The sequence below is a fragment of the Petaurus breviceps genome, unplaced genomic scaffold (assembly GCF_028583685.1).
Source record: "Petaurus breviceps papuanus isolate PSGF00001 unplaced genomic scaffold, PetGlider_PUasm1.0 89983, whole genome shotgun sequence".
In the NCBI taxonomy this organism is placed as follows: domain Eukaryota; kingdom Metazoa; phylum Chordata; class Mammalia; order Diprotodontia; family Petauridae; genus Petaurus; species Petaurus breviceps.
In genome coordinates this window covers 291070-308034 of record NW_027187150.1, presented here as the reverse complement: position 1 = coordinate 308034, position 16965 = coordinate 291070, and the positions used below count along the sequence as shown (strand labels likewise).

At 38.1% G+C, this 16965-nt stretch overlaps 1 protein-coding gene across 4 annotated transcripts in view; it reads left to right on the top strand.

The window, feature by feature from the left end:
• The window catches only part of LOC138176559 (utrophin-like), a 382659-nt gene that overhangs the window by 83851 nt on the left and 281843 nt on the right, over positions 1–16965 (top strand). Inside the window, exon 1 of one of the 4 annotated variants that reach the window (XM_069107340.1) lies at positions 16816–16948. The exons of the other annotated variants lie outside the window; for them this stretch is intronic. The gene's annotated coding sequence lies outside the window, so the exon portion shown is untranslated. Of the gene's footprint in view, positions 1–16815; positions 16949–16965 lie in introns of those variants that run through there. 4 annotated transcript variants of the gene reach the window in all.

Genomic DNA, 16965 nt, shown 5'->3' with positions numbered 1-16965 from the left:
TTTTGGACACGGTCGGTGAGGGAATTTGTTTTGCTTGATTATACATGCACGTAACAGGGGTTTTGTTTTCCCTTTTTCAATGGAGGAAGAAGAGTGGGGAGAAGGCAGATTTTTGCTGATTGAAAAAAAAAATCTTTTTAAGAAAAAAATTTTTCAAAACAATGGCCTCCATAGCAAACATTTGAAAAGTTTGTTTTTTAAATTGCTGTCAATCAGCCCATGCTGCAGTGGATGGACTAGTACTCCATGTGAACACAATAAGGCCTGGGTCAAATCCTGCCTCAGACACTTTTGGTGACATCTTTAGGAACCTGCAGAAGTCACTTAAACTATTTCAGGCTTAGTTTCCTCAATTGTAAAAAGAGAGGGTTGGACTTACTGACTTACAAGAATTCTTCCAGCTCTATATCTGTATCCTATGATCATCTCGTGTCTGAGATACTACGAAAGCTATTTGATTCATTTTATTGAATTAATGTATTGCTACAAAAATATTCTTAATGAGGTATTAAATAAAAATAAAGGACCAAATTCTTTTTTTTTAGGGGGGGGAAAGGTAGTGCAATTGGGGTTAAGTGACTTGCCCAAGGTCATGTGACTAGTTTTGTGTTAAGTGTCAGAGGCCAGATTTGAACTCAGGTCCTCCTAAAAACCAAACAAGCAAACAAAAAATTCTGATGTGGAAAACAAACAGTATTTCACACATGAAAGTTTCACAAAGGCTACTACTGTTTTAATACTATTTTAATGTTAATAAAGACTTTATATTTTTTTTTAACTTCTGAGTAATTTGGGTCCTTTTCCACCTAAGTCTGGTCAGTTTGTAGAAAAGTTTTTATTGTGTTAAGTCACAACCTTTCTGAGTCTCTGAACCAAAGAAAATGTAATTTCTTCTAGCAATAAAATTTTATAATTAAATAATTTAGATCAAAAGCCATAATAAATTTAAAATGTTGCCCTTGTTTTTCAAAGACATTTTCTTATCTCAAGGCAAACTTGTGAAGTAGGGGACTCCATTGTTCTTCCATCTTCCCTTTGGTCCCTCTACTGCTTTTTGACATTTCTGTTACCCTCAATACCCAGGTGTCTACACTCTCATGTTTCCCCTTAGCTACCCAAGATAAGCTCCACTACAGCTGTCATGCATCTAACCTTCCCCTACCCTAATCAAAACATAGGTTATTTTACAGATTTCCTCAGAGCCTTGGTTTCCTCTATTTTCTCTTCAAACATTGTCCAGTTCAGTAAGTGAATTCTCACCAAGGCTTTAATAGCTGCCAGTGACTTCATATGTTATGCTTTCTAGAGAGGATATTTGCATTTTAAGAGACTTTCTAGAAATGACCCAAGGAAAGAGTTTGGTGGGAATTTCAGGCTCTGTGATAAGCTTGGAGCAGGAGGTTGGGGTAGTAAAGCAAGGGGAGATTTAAACATTTTTAAATGGTTTGGTGGGAGCAGTTTTTGTACTCTTTTGATAATCTTAAAAAAAAAGACCTGCCTCTGAAGTTAGGCATATAAGCAGGTTATATGATTTTGTGAATGTATGCTACATGGAGTGTTGTAGAGACACCCTAAAGATGTTTTTCACAGTCAATTTTTGGAGTTGTTTTTAATAATAATAATGATAACATTTATATAGCTTTAAGTTTTGCAAAATGCTTTACATGTGTAATCTTGTTTAATCCTTATAGCAACCCTGTGAAGTAGATAGTATCATTATCCCCATTTTACAGTTGCAAAAACTGAGGCTGAAAGAGGTTAAGTAATTTGCCAAGGGGTTAGGGAGATAATAAGCGTCTGAGGCAGATCCAGTTCAACTTGGGTCTTCTTGATTGGAAGTGGAACATTCTATTTTATTTTCCTGGCAAGATCTTGCCTTAAACCAATGATGATGTGGGGTGTATGTAGTGACCAAGGCACTGGACTTAAAATCAGAACAAGTGGTTGAGCTGAGTCCTAGTTCTCTCATTTACTGGCTTGTCTCATGTTGAACTTCAAATTTCTCACCTATATAATAAAGGGGGCGGCTAGGTGTGGTAGTGGATAGAGTTCTAGCCCTGGAATCAGGAGCACCTGAGTTCATATTCCAAACTCATACACTTACTGGCTGTATGTCCCTGGGCAAGTCACTTTACCCTGTTTGCCTCAGTTTCCTTATCTGTAAAAATGAGCTGGAGAAGGAAATAGCAAACCACTCCAGTATCCTTGCCAAGAAAACCACACATAGGGTCACAAAGAATCGGACATGACTGAACAACAACAACAACATATGATAAGGGCAAGAATATTTACACAACCTGCAGTTACAGCTTCAATCAATCAACAAGCATATTTACTAAGGGCCTGCTTTTTGGAGGGAACTGGGGCTACAAAGACAAAAATTAATCATTTTCTGTCTTCCAGGAGCTTAAATTTATAGAACATTTATTGAGTGATTAATGATAAAGAACATCTTTTATTCATCAACAAAACTAAGGAAACCAAAACTTAACTGAAATTTTTTTTAAATTAACCATTAGGCTTTATTTTTTAAAAATACAAACTTTGAAAAGGTCCCCTTATAATTAAATCCTTCTCCTCACCCTTAAATACAGAATAATCTTTTTAGCCTTACCTTCCATTTTAGCCATAATTCAATCATTTAATAAATGTCTATTGAGCATCTACTGGGGACTTCTGAGTCACATGACTAAGAAGACGGGAGGATTAGATATTTTCTCTGATCCCTATGACCTCTCAAACTTCTCCAAAACAGAAATTTTACACCCAAAATAAAGCAACTTCTGCTGTTTCCATGGTCTAGGATACTTGGAAACCAAAAGAAGGTGGAAAAAAAAAACTATAACTGACACCTGACCTGAGTTCACAGCACCTTCTCTGCTCACCACAATACAGATTGTAGCTGCACTAGTTGACCCAAGGACCTCATCCAAGGACTTGCAACAAAACAGAATTCTACTCTATACCCTGGTCTTCCATCCATTTCCCTGCCATGGAGACCCAAACTCTAGGCTGTGGAAATCTAATGGGAGCAGTTACAGCCAGCTACTTCTGGGCAGCTTCTGTGCTGCAAAAGATTACTTCAGGAAAGAAGAGCAGAGGGAAAGGCACAGAACATGTTGTTTGGGCTTGAAATAGAGTTCAGCCCTTACCCCTGCCTCCAGAGCTTTGGAAATCCAAACTCCAAATGACTGAAATCACCATAGAATAGAGTGAATAGGACAGAATATCAAGTGTGGGGAGTGTGCAGGGTCCTGATGTGATACTCTACTAAACCTGAGGGACAAAGTCCACATCCAAATGGGGCCAGTTTTGTTCCCCCAAAAGTCACTTGGGTCAAAGACCTAGTCTGGAGAACCATGATTTGCCTAGCATGGGAGGGAGTTTGAGATGTTTTGAGATCCAGGCCCCAAGAAAACCACTTTCATAGAGAAAGGAGTCAGAAAATTAGCAATGGGGGAAAATTAGGGGAAAGAAGACTGAAATTACCAGAGGTCTCAGGAAGAAAAACACTCAGAGACCTTGAACATAAGTAGATAAATCAACAGAGAAAAAAATGTAAAGAAATATGGCCTCCAGTTCTAGTAAATGAGTTCAGGCATCTATGAATAAATTTTGCAAAACAAAGGAAAATTATCTAACCTAATATTTGATGAGACAGAGGACCCTATGGAATTTGAGGAGAACATGGAACTACAACACAGTATTCAGAGTGGTCTAAAAGAGAAATGAGATTTGTGAGAGCAGAATTTATAGCTCACACAGCAAAAATAATGGGTGAAATAGAAAAACTTCAATCTTCTATGTCAAGTTGCACCAAAGAAACAAGAGAGAACAATAGAATTGGAATGTATAGAAGTAAAAGACAATCTAGAAGAAAACCAAAAAACAATAATATTTTAAACAATACTCTTTATCCAAACAAACCACTCTGATCTCCAAAGCAGGATAGAAACAAGAATCTACTAGAAGAACATGAATCAAAAAACCTGAACTCCATAATGCAAAAAGTAATACAAGAAAACTGCCTGGTACTTCTAAACACAGAAAATGAAATACCAATCGAAAGATCATAACTTGCTTCTAGAAAAGAAAAAAACACCCAAGGCTATAAAACTCCAAAACACATAGTGGTCAAATCTATCAATTCGATTCAGAAACAACAAAGTTTATAAGTGACCAGGAGAAAGACCTTAAAATACAAAGACAAGGAAATTCTAGTAAACTATTCTACAACCACCAGGAAACACAGAAGGGAATGGAACAATGTGTTCCAAAGAGCAATGGAACTCATATTGTAGCCCATGGTGACCTACCTTACAAATATGAGCTTAATGATAAAGGAAAAAAGATAAGTAATGAAGAGGCATTTGAAACATTCTTAGAAAGAAAAACAAACATGAATAGCTTATTTGCTTTTCAAACAGCCCAAATAACAGAAATGTAGGCAGAATGGACAAAAGCACCTATCAGGCACTGTATTAAGTACAGGGAATACAAGGAAAGGCAAAGATAGTCCCTGTTCTTAAGGAGCTCACAGTCTAACGATGAAGACAACATGGAAACAACTATGTACAAATGACATACAGGATAATTAATAGAGGGAAGGCACTACATTAAGAGAGATCTGGAAAAGCTTTTCAGAGCAGTTCGGTGGCACAGTGGATACAGTACTAATTCTGTTGTCAAGAAGACCAGAGTTCACAATTCAGTTTCAGACAAGCTTCATGTCCCTGGGCAAGTCATTGACTTCTGCTTGCCTGTTTCCTCATGTATAAAATGGGGATAATAGCACCTACTTTGTAGGGTTGTTGTAAGGATCAAATGAGATAATTGTAAGGTGCTTAGTATAGTTCCAGATACATGGTAAGCACCATCTACACATTAGGTTTTATTATTCTTATAGAAAGTGGTATGCTAGTTGAGACTTCAGGGAATCCAGGGAAGGCAGGAGGCAGAGATGATAAGGGAGTGTTGAGCCTGCACTTTGCCATGAAGAGGAGAGAAGGATATAGAATTTAAAGTCTGGTGAACAGAAGTCCAACCTTTAAAAAAAATTTTAAGAGCTAAGTAATATTTATTCTTTAAAAAATTTTTAAAACCATTTTTATTTAAATTTTGAGTTCCAAATTCTATCCCTCCTTCCTCTCTCCCCTCCCTTAGACAGTAAGCAATCAGATAAAGGTTATACATGTGCAATTATGTAAAACATTTTCATATTAGTTATTTTGTACAAGAAGACTCAAATGAAAGAAAGAAAGAAAGTGAAAAATACCATGCTTCAGTCTGTATTCAGTAAATATCAGTTTTTTCTCTGGAAGTGGATAATATGCTTTATTATGAGTCCTTTAGGATTGTCTCATATCATTGTATTGCTGAGAATAACCAAGTCATTCACAATTCTTCATCAAATAATATTGCTGTTACTGTCTACAATGTTTTCTTGGTTCTGTTCACTATGCATCAGTTCATGTAAGGCTTTCCAGGTTATTTTTTAAACCATTCTGCTCATCATTTCTTATAGCACAATAGTATTCTATTACATTCATATACCACAACTTGTTCAGCCACTCCCCAAATTATGGGCATCCCCTCAATTTACAATTCTTTGTCAACACAAAAAGAATTGCTATAAATATTTTTGTACATGTGAGCCCTTTTAAATGGGATATCTTATGAAAATGCAAACCCAACCAATCCTAGTGTGTCCAGTGCTGGTCTTGCATCAAACCTGGTTCAGGTTAAAAAATAATAATGGCACTAGTAATTGAAATCAGGCAAAAGCAGTCCTAACTTTGAGATGTCCTTAATCCTAGAGATTCCTAAACTGCTGAGCCTGAGATGTGCTCTTCCCTCTTCCTCCCACTACCCTTTGTACTTGCTGATTCTCTGCATCAGTGGGAGAATAGAAAGAAGCCCAAAGGGCATGTTTCCACAAATAAGATAGTACCTACCACAGAATTTCAGAGGGAAAAATGCTAGTTTCTTAAAGAATCTCTTATCTTTATAATTCCCCTGCCAATGGCTTCAACTACTTACAGACCCTGTAACTGCCTGAAGGCCCACAGAAGAAAGAAGTCTCAAAAGATTAATTTAGCCTCTTTGGTAATCTCTTATGTAAATAAAGGTTCTATCAAATCAATAAAGGATATTTACCTAGGGGGTGCAGTGGAAAGAACACTGGGCTTGGAACCAGGAAGACTCATCTATAGTCATGAGTTCAGATTCAGCCTCAGACACTCACTAGTTGTGTCACCCTGGGCAAGTCACTTAACCCAGTTTGCTTCAATTTCCTCATCTGTAAAGTGAACTGGAGAAGGAAATGGCAAACCTCTCTGTCAAATGTCTCTGCCAAGAAAACCCCAAATGGGGTCATGAAAAGTCAGACTTGATTGAAAAATGCCTGAACACCACCACAACCCCTCAGTTAGAATCCTGCCTGCTCTTAATAACTATGCCTTTGGGGTGATCGGAGACATGAAAGATTCCATAAAATACTGCATTTTCACTTTAGTTAATCTCTCCATACTTGCAGAAGATGTTCAATTACTCAACTTCACAGAATGTTAGATCTAGAAGGGGACTTCTAATTCAAATTTTACAGACAAGGGAAACAAGACCTAGAGGTTTGAAATGACAAGGCGGATGTCCCACAGACTAAGTCATAGGACCAGGGCTTGAATATTGATCTTCTGACTCCAAGTCCTGGCCTCTTTCCTCACCACACTTAGTTATTCAATGTCTCTCCCCATGGGAGAGAATAACAACAAAGTGATGAACAATCAGCTGGAGTCACAGCTAGGCAAACTGCCTGCTGCTTTTTCTTTTGCCTACAGATGGCATTATCACTGGAGTGGTCCATGAATTACTAGGGACTGTACATCTTTTTATTTTGCAGCTAATAGAAAAGAATGAGGTTCTTTGTGAAAATTTTCCTTTAAACCCCCTAAATTCCCTAACATCACATCATCCTTACTTTTATTTTTTCCCCTGACCGGAGCCTATAAGCCCAACTGATGCGGTACCTGGGGTCTAGGTCAATTTGTGAAACCAATTTGTAAAACCAGTCTGTGCAGTTGTAACTGCAGTTTGTATTGTAAAATTGTAATCTGTGAAATCCCGTTCCCAGGCTTGGTCTCTGCTCCTTCCCCCTATCCACATTAGGCCTAGGCAACACCTTGTGACTCCTTTGTTCTTACTTAATCTCTTCATGTCTCCTCAGGTCTGGCCCAAATCTCATCTAAACTATCTATGTACCAAAGTCAGAAGTTCCTCTCGGTCAGCTCTAACCTTTATCTATGCACTGAGGTCCCTTCCATCTGGTCAGCCCTGACAATGGCAGCCCTACCCTTTAAAAGTAAAAGCATGGACCCCTTTCACTCGCAGGTCCCCTAAGGACTCTTGCCTGCTGTAAAGGCGTGAAAATAAACTTTCTCAACTCTAACTCCAAATAAGGCTGAGCTGAATTCTTTCCAGATGCCATTGCAGGTTTCTTGGTCTTGGATAAGATCAGGGTTCCTGCTGAACCTATTGGGATTCCGTCCCTCATCACACCTACCTCAATCAAGGAACAGACCACACCTTGTAAAGACACTTTATGGAGGTGAACCAAGGCGCTCATGTTCCAAATAATATTTCCTGAATTACCATTTGGATGAGATGAGAACCCCCTTCATTCTGTAGGCCCTTCTTCGTTGAAATATGTCACACTAATATGCTTCCCATTGTACTGGCTTCTGGTTTTGGTCATCTGGTTTCACTATCTTGGAAATAAATAGCATTCTATCTCTACCTAAACTTTAAATACTATTTTAATCAGTCCTGCCCTTCCCTAGGATGAATCCAATCCAGTTCACAATCTTCTAGCCATTCTATGATGTCTTTAGGAATTTCCAACTAATACAAAGCAAACTCCTGACAGTCTTTATAGTTAATGGTTTATCAGTTCTTTTTTTACTTATATTATCATCACTTCCCAGTAACCTGACTCACTCCAATAAAACTCTCTCTTGTAACAAATAAGTATAGTTAAGAAAAACCAAACAACTGTATCCTCTCTATCTGACAACATTACTCATTCAGCACCAGTGCTGTTATATGTCCAGTATAGGGAGGTACCGTATGTTTCATGGTTAGTCCTTCTCTTCTCTCTCTCTCTCTCTCTCTCTCCCCCCCTTTCCCCCCTCCCTCTTTTCCCTCTTTTTCTCTCCCTCCCTCTCTCTCCCCCCAACTTGCAAACATTACTTCAATTTAAATAGCATTTTCTCTCTTTCTGGAAAATAACATATTGTGCTTGCTATTCCTTCTCCCGCTCCTCCACTACTACAATGCCAGGAAAAAGGGTTGACATACTTAGTTTCAAATGATGCTTCTAGAGCATTCTTTAGCTACTATCCCTCAATGACCTTTTTTCTTTTGAGAAGTGGTTAAATGAGTATATTGAGGTTACAGTGTTTGAGGAAATATCATTATATAGACTGAAGTTCCCTAGTAGGAGTTGAGAAGAAAAAGACTGTGAGACTTTGAATTCTTTGAGGAGAGAATGTTCTGGAAAGTTGGTAGACAACTGTTACCAGAAATTTGAATGTTTGGCATATATCGATTGATTGAATTTTAAAAGTGAGATGCAAGGAATATTCCAACTCTATTGTCTCTACCTGTGGGGGGGGGGGGATCAGAAAATGAATGAAAATACAGCCTTCTGAACACATAATCTTTGAAATTTGCTTCCAAGCATGAACCTATTGGGCAAATGCCAGTGGAGTTTTTGTTTGTGTTTTTCTTCCACCTTTCAGGGGGCAGCTAAATGGCACAGTGGATTGAGTTTTGGGCCTGAAGTCTGGAAGACCTGAGTTCAAATCCAGCCTCAGATTGTATAACCAGATCTGTGCGACCCATGACAAGTCACTTAACCCCATTGGCCTCAGTTTCCTTATCTGTAAGATGAGGTGCAGGAAATGGCAATCCATCTTTGCCAAGAGAACCCCAAATGGGGTCACAGAGTCGAACATGACTGAAAGCACCTGAACAACCATCACCACTTTCTGACTTGAGATTAAGTCCTTGGCTATTCCACATGCACATTTACCTCAAATTAGAAACTTTTAAAAATAGCTCTTTTATAAAAGGAACTTCCTCAGTCACGGACCAACAAGTAGCTCTAGGTGAACACTCTTCCCTTGTGTAGTCCTCAGTCTTATATACTCTTTCTAGTATTGCCTCTCAGACCTCTTGATTCTCCAGCAGGAAATTCTCAGTCCTTGGCATTGAGCTCTTTAGAACAGGGGAGACACTCTTGGCTAAGTATCTATTGCCCTCTGGCTCAAATCTTTTTTTTTTTTTAAGTATTCCTTTAGTTCTATAAAAGCTCTCTAAAAATTTCCCAATTTTAATTTCTGAAAGTTCTGGTGTTCCAAGTTCCCCAGTTTTTCCCCTCTAAAGACACTTTGTTCCACTATCTAGATGAGAAGATGAGAAGAAGAAAAGGGCACAAAAGACACTGCTAATCCTAGGGGGTTAGGTCCCAGACTCTTCTGCTGGCCTACCCACATTCCTGGCTTTTCTTATGTAGATATAGCCAGAGACTTCTGAAAAGACTCTGACCTCATCCTTATATTTGCATTAGAAAGATTAGAAATGGAATCCAGGGCTGGGGGAAAAGAGTCCCCAAAACTGTTAGGAAGCTATTGAAATAGTGTAGATGATGAGGATTCTGTAAAAGGGTACGAATAGAGAGGAGAGGACAAATTCTAGAGATGTTGAAATGAAATTGACAGAATTAGATATTAGATGTAAATATAGGAAACAATCTCAGATAACACCTAGCTTGTCAACTTCGAAAACTCCATGATGCCTCTCTCAAAAGGTGTGGACATTTAAATCACTTTATAGCATTATTCCAAATAACTTTCTTTCAAAGACTGGATCAATCCATAGTTCTACCTACAGTGCATTAGATCAGTGATCTCCAAACTTTTTTGATTATGTACCCCATCAGTAAGTTTTTTCCTCTGTGTGTGCATCCTGGGATGGGTAGAAAGAGTTAGGGATAGATTTTCCCAATGGTAAGACATTCCATCCAGATTCTAGGCCTTTTTACTGGCTGTTGCCCATGCCTTCCTCATCTTCAATCAAATGAGATAGTATTTGTAAGACATCTAGCACAGTGCCTTACATATTGTTGTTGTTCACTTCTGTCTGACTCTTTGTAACCAAGTCTGTGGGGTTTTCTTGGCAAAGATACTGGAATAGTTTACCATTTCCTTCTCCAATATGTCCCCATTTTATAGAAGAGGAACTGAGGCAAATAGGGGTTAAGTGACTTGCCCAGGGTCATATAGCTAGTATCTGAGACTGAATTTGAACTAATCTTCCTGACTCCAGGTCTGGTGTTCTATCAACTCTACCATTATGCTGCCTCAGAGGGGCGTATAATAAGAGATTTATAAATGCTTATACCTTTCTCCTATGCCTCCTGCTTTCCCTGGAATCTTTCAAGAACCAGTTAAATTTATATCTTCTGTAACTTATATTTTCTGTAAACTTATATCTTTCCCTTTAAGGCTGGTGCCTTTCCTCTACTGATTATCTCCAATTTATCCAGTACATAAATTGTTTGCATGTTGTCTTCTCCATTAAGAACTTTATAAATACTTATTGACTGACCAACTGGTACCTAACTGCTGCTGTGACTGCTGGAAGAGGCTGGGTTATAATTGCCCTGTCATTGTGCCAAATGAGATTAAGAGTTACAAGGGCAAACTAGAAAAATTGTTGAGTATAGGGAAAGGCCTAGCACAGGTTTATATATAATGAATCTTAAATACATAAAAATCAGTTGGGTTTCAGGACTTTCATCATGGAAAGTTCTGGAGAGAAACGAGGGCAGCTGGATGGTAAAGCAGATAAAGTGCTGGTCTTGGAATCAGGAAGACTCTTCCTGAGTTCAAATCTAGCTTCAGATACTTGCTTGCTAAGTGACCCTGGGCAAGTCACTTAACCCTGCTTGCCTCAGTTTCCTCATCTGCAAAATAAGCTGTAGGAATGACAAACCATTCTATTATCTTTGCCAAGAAAACCCCCAAATGGGCTCATGAAGAGTCAAAAGCATCTAAAAAACAATAACAAAATAATGAGGGTTACTCAGGGGTAGAAATTCAAAGTCAACGGCTATGGAAAGCCACTGGGACAAGGCATTCAATCTCTGTCCCAGAAATCTCCTCCCTCTCAGGGCTAAATTTCTTGCATAAATTCGACTTTACTTAATCCCTAGTAATCTGTCTTTTGCCTTTCTATTGACACAATTTTCAAAGGTTACTAATGATAACCTCCCAGACAGCAAATAAAATTCAAGGGCTGCTAGGTGGTATAGTGAATGAAGTAGAATCAGTAAGATCTGAGTTCAAATTCAGCTTCAGACAATTAATAGTTATGTGTCTTTGAGTAAGTAACTTATTCTCTACTTGCCTCAGTGTCCTCAACTGTAAAATGAAGATAATATCATCTGTCTCACAGAGTTGTTGTCAGGATCAAATGAGATAATATCTGTAAAGCATTTAGTATAATGCCTGGCACATTGTAGGCATTATATAAATAATTAGCCATTATGATTACAAAGGCCTTTTTGAAGGTCTTCTTGGCTTCTCTGCAGCTTTTGACACATCTCCTCCTTATTCCTTTTTCCTTTCTTCTCTTTTGACTTCAAGAGACATATACCCTCAACTCCCTAACTAACCCTTCACTGCCTCCTCTTTTTCTTTCCCTTGCCCTAATCTATGAATTCCCCCATGGACCTGTCTTTGTCCCATTTCTCTCTGCACTTTTTCTCTGTAATCTCATAGGATCATGGATATTGAATTGGAAGGGACCACTGAGGCCATCCTATCCACCCCACCCAATTTTTTTTTTTGCCTTTTGGAGGGCAATTGGGGTTAACTTGCCCACTGCACCACCTAGCCGCCTCCTTTTCAAATGAGGAAACCGAGACCCAGGGAGATTAAACGCCTTGGCCAGGGTTACATTGGTAGCAAGAATTCAAGGCCAGATCTTACCACAGATCCTCTGACTCTATAACCATTGTTTTTCCCACTATAATGAACTGACTCATTTATTCACTCTAGATAACTTCTTGTACCATACAGATAATAGTAATAATAAACAATAATAATAGCTAAAATTTTACATAGTTCTTTTGATTGCTAAGCTCTTTACAATTATTGCTTCATTTGATCCTCACAACAACCCTGTGAGAGGTAGGTGCTGTTATCCTTATATTACAGATGAGGAAATTGGGGCAGGGAAAGATTAAGTGAATTGCCCAGGATCACTCTGCTAGTGTTTGAGGCTGGATTTGAACTCAGATAGGGTGCTCTATTTACTGCATCACCTAGATCTACATCTCTATTTCATACAGTTGCCCAACAACAGGATATTTCCACCTTGATGTCACACTGCTTTACAATGTCTCAAACAGAGCCTGCTTCCCCTTCAGATTCCAGTTGGTCAGCAGGCAGTCATTTAGCACTTATTTAAACACTGACTGTGAGTGGGAGAAGGAAATGGAAAACCACTCTGGTATCTCTGCCAAGAAAACCCCAGAGGGCATCAGGGAGAGTTGGTCACAACTGAAAGACTAAATAACAATGACAACAACAGCAACAACTAAGTGCCAGGAAGCACCAATTCATCTAGTCTACCATAACCCTGGATTTCCTTTGACTTTTTTCCCTTCTTTTCTCATAGCCAGTCAGTTGCCATGTTTCTTGCATCACTTCCTTTCTTTCTATTCTCACTATCACAACCACAACGTAGACCCTCATTTCCACTTCAAAAACTCTTCCTGACTTTATTTTCCCCTCTGATTCTTTCCTTTATATGCTGCCAGAATAATCATTCTCATTCATATATCTGATCTTGTCACTCCTCACAAATCTTGAAATCTTCCTATTACCTACTAAGTTAAGATGATATTCCTTACCCTCCCATTCAAGACCTCCCTGAAAATAATACCACCTTTCCTCTTCAGCTGTTTACATTTTTTTCTTCTCTCCCCCTTCTTCATATATGTAAAGACAATTTTTTTAACATTCATTAAAAAATTTAAGTTCTGAATTTTCTCTCTCACCTCCCCCTCCCTGAGACAGTAAACAATTTGATATATGTAATACATGTGCAATCATGCAACATATTATCATATTAGTCATGTTGTGAAAGAAAACATGAACCTGAAGGGAGAACAAACACACACACACAAAGAAAGTGAAAACTAAAATGCTTCAATCTTTTTTGAAGGAGGTGGATAGCATTTTTCATTACGAGTCCTTTGGAATTGTCTTGGATTATTGTATTTTCAGGAATAGGTAAGTCATTCACAGTTGATCATTTTATGGTATTGTTGTTACTGTTTATAATGTTACTGTGTATAATGTTGGTTCTGCTCACTTCATTTTGCATCAGTTCATAAAAGTCTTTCCAGGTTTTTCTGAAATCAGCTTACTCATCATTTCTTATAACACAGTAATATTTCATTATAATCATACACCACAACCTGTTCAGCCATTCCCCAATTGATACGGCGCATCCCCTCAATTTCCTCAGCTATATTTTATATTTTACAATCAATCAATATTTATTAAATGCTCACTCTCTGTCAGGCACTGTACTAAGAGCTGGGGATAAAAGGAAGAAAAAAACCGTCCCTGCCCTCAATGAGCTTACAATCTAATGTGGGGGAGACAACATGCAAACAAATAGATACAAAGCAAGCTATATACAAGATAAATAGGAATAATTAATAGAAGGAAGGATGAAATTAAGAGGAGTTGTGGAAAGCTTTATGTAGAAGGTAGGATTATATTTGGGCCTTAAAAGGAAGCCAGAGAGGTCCATAGTGGGAGGAGAGAAGTGAGAGGTTCCAGGTAGGTGGACAACCAGAGATTGTTTGGAACCAAGAGATGAACCATCTTGTTCATGGAACCACAAGGAGTCACTAGATTAAAGAGTATGTGTAGGAAAGTAAGGTGTAAGAATATTGGAAAGGTAGAAGGGGGCTAGGTTGTGAAGAGTTTTGAATGCAATAAAGCATTTTTTATTTTACTCTGGAGGCAGTAGGGAGCCACTGGAGATTATTGGGTGGAAGAGGGACTTGATCAAATTTGTACTTGAGGAAAAAATCACTTTACAGGCTGAATTCCCTATAGCTCAATTCATGCTCCAGGCAAATGAGACTCCTCTCTGAATAAGTGGTACCACTCTCAGGTTTTGGTGCTTTTGCTTGTATTTCCTGTATCTGAATTGTCCTCCCTTTTCTTCTTTACCTTTTAAATTCTTCCCCATCTAACTCAAAATTTGCTTCCCCTGATCTCTGACATCTCTTTGTGCCTGTATCGAACTAATAAATATTGATTTATTGATTGACTGACCATGTTACCGATACATTGCATTTTATTTTGCAACTCTATAATTGGCATGTAATATTATTAATTATAACTATTGGTGTTGAAATCTTGTTCCTCTATTAGACTGCAAGATCCATAAAATAAGGGGTCCTTTCTTATCATTTGTATCTTCCTTAGCATCTAGTGCAGTTTTTTTGTATCTTGTATATACTGAAATTTTTGTTACATTTTCTCCCTATGTTCCTGCTTCTCTCTTATGTTTTTTTCTTTATAATTTTTCAATTTTTTATCGTCAGTTGGTATTATGAAAATTTTTGGGGAATAGAGCATTGTTTTGGCTTGTGGCACCTATTTTGACAACTGTTAACATTCACATAGCACTTACAATGTGTCCGGCATTGTGTTAAATGCTTTACAAGTATTATTTAATCTTCACAGCAACATTATGAGGTATTATTATCCCCATTTTATAAATGGAGAAAGTGAGGCAAAGAAGGGTCTTGCACAGAATCAAACAGCTAGGAAGCGTCTGAAGCTGGATTTGAACTCAGGTCTTCCTGATTTCAAGACTTAGCACTAGTTTCTCCTATCTGGCTGCCCCTTTAAAACATACTACATGAAGGGGAAGTTGAAAAAATTCCTCTCTTAATATATTGTTAGCAGTGGATGAATAATAACGATAGCATTTATACACAGTTTTAAGATTGGTAAAGCACTTAGCATTTGTTATCTCATTTGATCCTTATCGGAACTCTGTGAGGTAGGCCCTATTATTATGCAAAGTTTTCAAAGGAGGAAACTGAGAGTGAGAATGATTAAGTGACTTGGGGGGTACAATTCAGTGGCACAGTGAATAGAATACTGGGAATCAGTAAGATGTGAGTTCAAATCCTGCCTCAGATACTTACTAGCTATGTAACCCTGGACAAATCATTTAATCATATTTGCCTCAGTTTCCTCATCTGTAAAATGAGCTGGAGAAGGAAATAGCAAGCCACTCCAATATCTCTGCCCAGAAAACCCCAAATGGATTCATGAAGAGTTTGACATGACCCAGCAACAATAACAAAAAAATGACAAGAGTTCAGGCAGCAAGTAAATTCCAGAGCGGGGTTTGAACTTAGGTCTTAGATCCAGCACTCTATCTCCTGTATTACTTAGCTATATATTCATTCAATATTGTATTTATTCTTTACATATCTCTGTTAATATCAACTAGCAATTTAATTTGAAGTTTCTTTATTGGTCCTCCCCCCTCCTCCTCCCCCCACTCTTTACTCAGTTAAAGAAAGTCCTTTTCAATGCCTTATCTTGGTATATGGTTGAGTTTGGGTTTTGGAAATATATGCCAATGAAGTGGAAACTCTGACAGGGTCTATCAAATTGAATAGCCTTGGATAGTACTTTCCAGAAGGCCTCTAAGCTCAGAGCTAGCTTTCATAAAATTGGAGAGGCTCATGGAAGTGGGAGGCAGGGTAGGATGGACATGGGGGCTGGAAAGCAAATGATGGCTTTGTTGCTGTTGTTTGACAAATTTATGAAGATTAAGGTATAAAGGAGTGTAATCCTTATGGTTGTTTGGAGTTTCTTAATATGACCTTTTATAATACTGAAATATTGTTCTTTTTTATTCTTGTAGATTTAAAAGTAAATCTTATTTATGCTTTTTGTTTCTTAATATTCATCTGAAATTCTTAATCGAGCTGTGGTGATGAACACTATGTAAAAGATTTCAAAGGACTAACATGAGAGTTAAAGAAATCAGAGATACAAAAAAAATGGATCCATTGGAGCTCTGCTTCTATGATCCCATGAATTGGACATAGCACACACATTCTTTTATCTCCAAGCCTAGTTTGACCAATAATAGCTAATAGCTAACATTCATGTCTCAATTTCTATGTGCCAGGCATTGTGCCTTTTATTGTTATATTATTTAATCCTCACAACAACCCTGGTAGATAGGTGCTATTATAATCTCCATTTTACAGATGAGGAAACTGAGGCAAATAGAGGTTAAGTGACTTGTCCAGGACCACACAGCTAGTGAATGTCTGAGGCTGGATTTGAATTGAGATAGATCATCTTGATCCCAGCCAGTGCTATATTTCCTTTTTTTTTTTTAAAGTACATATATTCTTAGCACTTTGAGAACACTTAAAGGAAAAATGATTTACACCTGTGCAATTTTGAACACAGAAGTGGATTGCAGTTGTGATGTTGAGAAATATATAATAAATGTGATCTTGGAGACAGCTAGGGGAAAAAAATCTTGCTGCAATCTAGAGAAGTGGAGCGAGAATCTAACTGGGTAGTAGAAACAAAGATTTATTCGCTTAAAAAAGGGGAAAAATCACTAGTAACTCGAGGCGAAGTTGCTGGAGGGGCGGGTCTTATATTTTAAAATAATTTGAATAAATAAGATTCTTTTTCGATGGTCCCTTCACCACACACAAGTACAGACCAAACCACCGAAAGGTTAGCTCGCCCGTAATGGGGGAGAGAGCTTCCTCTTAACATCAAGCCTGAGTTGGGGCAACCGAAGCAAGCCGGTAAGCTTAGGGCAGTC